Below are 2,910 nucleotides of genomic sequence, written 5' to 3'. Positions count from 1 at the left end.
GCTGGGAGTGGGGTTTATGATGAGATTGTGTCCCAGCCTCTTCTACCCACTTTGATATGTTTTTTTTTCTTCTTTGCTCAATGTGCAGTCATTGCTCAGCCACCCTTTCAGTTTTTTTCCAGAAGAAATTACTCCATAAGTAGCTTTAGACTCAAGTGTCTGTGAGAAGAGGTGAATTCAGGATCTTCCTATGCCACCATCTTGAACCAGAACCTCCAAGACTCAGGTCTTGATTCCAGTATATAAAGAACTCTCAAGACTCAACAGTAAGAAAATATAAAAATGATGAAATACTTTGACACTTTATGAAAGAGGATATATAGATAACAAACAAGTACAGATATTCAACAACATTGGCCAATAGGAAAAAGCAAATTCAAACCATGATGAGATACAACTATGCCCCTATTAGAATGGCTAAAGTTAAATATACTTGTGGTAATCAAGTGCTGACAAAGATGTAGAACTTCTGAAATGCTCATTATTGATTTTGGGAATGTAAAATAGTACAGTCGCTCTGAAAAATAGCTTGACAGTTTCTTACAAAGTAAACATACATTTACCATATGACCCAGTAATTTTAACTCCTAGGTATTTAAACTCTAGAAAAATGAAAACTTATCTTCACACAAAAAATTGTGCATAAATATTTATAGTAGATTTCTTCATAATCACCAAAATTGGAAATAGTCCAAATATCTTTCAACCTGTAAATGAATAAACAAACTATGCTACATTCATACAATGGAGACTACTCAGAAATAAAATGTATTGAGCTAGTGGTACACACAGCACCTTTTGTGAATCTCAGACACACTGAGTGAAAGGAGCCACTCCCAAAAGGTTACACACTATTTGATTCTATTTACATTTTCAAAAACGCAAAGCTAGTGCCAGGGTTTAGGGGTGAGGGAAGGTATCATTACAAAAAGATAACAAGAGGGAATTGGGGGATAATTGAAAAAACTAAAATGACCAAATTGAAAGGATTTCTGTAGAAACACCAGTCATTAATTTCTTTCCACATTTGCTTTGATTTTCATTATGAAACTTATCACTACTTAAAATCATTCGTCTACTTATGTTCATTTGCTTACTGAATTTCTCTCCCCATTAGAACATCAGCTCCATGAGAGCAGGCTCCTCATGTGTCTTGTTCCCCATTGTCTTCCCAGTACTTAGATCAGCCTGGCACATAGTAGGCACTCAGATATTACTTGTTGAATGAATGAACGCTGAGCAACAGACTGTGATCTATTTTAATCAGGAAAAAAAGGTCATCCAAAGCAGTAGAAAGAATAACTGCCTCTGTAGGCAAGAGCTGATTCTTCCCAGAACTTAATGGTCAAAGAAGCCACATCATACTTCAAACCTGAAATACTATCAAAGGCCTGAAAGGAGAAGGTAGAACAATAAGTCAGGGGTTTCCCAAGTGCAGGAGTAATTCAGGAAATGATTTGTAAAATTGAACAATGAGACAACGGAATGTACCCTTACTAACTTTAGGAGGTCATTTGGTCAGGCTGCAGTTCAACGTGCAGTCAGAACAACCAATCCCGCTGTCCCCAGCATCTCTGCTCTTGTGCTCTATAGGATAAGGTTGCACCTCTGGATATTATGTAGATACTCTAATATCTGTGTTGCTATCCTACAAAATCACAGTGTGTATGTGTGGGGTCTTTTTGAAGTTCTCGGAGGGTGCTCCCGTTCTGTTCAAGCACTTACAATATCAGTTCAGGACAACGTTCACTCCCTTGCTTCAGAAATGAAAATGCCCAAGGGCTTCAGTGAATCACATACAGCATTCAGGATAATGGATGGGCTCTGTAAGAAAAGCAACTTAAGAGTAGTGAGAAGGTGTATTAAAAGAGAACACTTCAGATATGTCAGTGATAGAAAAAGTTATTAGAACCAAAACTGTGTACAGAGTATCATTGCAGGATTAGTTTGCCTGGAGTAATCCTAAAAGTTTTCTAAAGGTTTCAGTTAGTGAGGTTTTAGAATATTTTAATCCTCAGGTAAAAACTATTCCTTAAGGCCTAGATTTTTCATCTCACTATGGCTATTTGGAGATGGCTTACTATGGACATCCTTCTCTGGAGGTGGGAAGTAGGGTAGGCTTTCCTCTGGTATTCCCTGTGGACAACTCATGTGTTCCCTGGTGAGAAGCCCATTCTCTTTGGGGAGGGAGAGGGACACTAAAATTGTTTACACTAGAATATATTTACATGCGTTCCCATGTCATGTTCCCAGAGACACCTCCCTATCCAATCCATCTAAAATTGCTCCCTACTGACACTCCATATCCCTTTTCTTCCTTCGTTTTTCTCCTTTACACTTAGCATTATCTTAAAAAAAATATTTATTGTTTGTCCACATCCCCTCGAGTGTAAATTCCGTAAGGGTAGATATTCATGTCTGTTTAATTCACAGATTTATTCCCCAGTGTCTAGAATAGTATTTGGCACATGGTAGACAGTCATGTAGTATTTTTTGAATGAATAAATTAATTTATACATTGAATTGGCATAGTCCTGCAGAGAAGCTTTGTTAGATTCCACAAGCTTGTTAAAATGATGCTGCTATTACTGAAAATTTGTCTACTAGTGATTGTCTGCCTCCCTTACAATTCATAAGGTAAATAAAGCCTATGATGGCAAGCACTTTGAAACTTTTTAGAACATAAGACAGCAGGAAATACTTTTTGAAATAAATGAAAGAATGAATGAATATATGAAATTATTTTTGAAACTTCTCCTTTGGAACTGCATTCAGAACCAATCTATGTTCTAGATAAGTAAATCAGTCTAATGATTTCATATCCACGTTTTGCTTTTGGCCAAAATTGGCAAGCTTAGTGAGCTGTTACTAGAGAAAATAATGCCCACGTCATAACTTTACTTATGGACA

Source organism: Delphinus delphis, chromosome 8, assembly GCF_949987515.2.
Source record: "Delphinus delphis chromosome 8, mDelDel1.2, whole genome shotgun sequence".
NCBI lineage: Eukaryota > Metazoa > Chordata > Mammalia > Artiodactyla > Delphinidae > Delphinus > Delphinus delphis.
The sequence above is the reverse complement of the archived record's forward strand: the minus strand, read 5'-3'. Positions refer to the sequence as shown.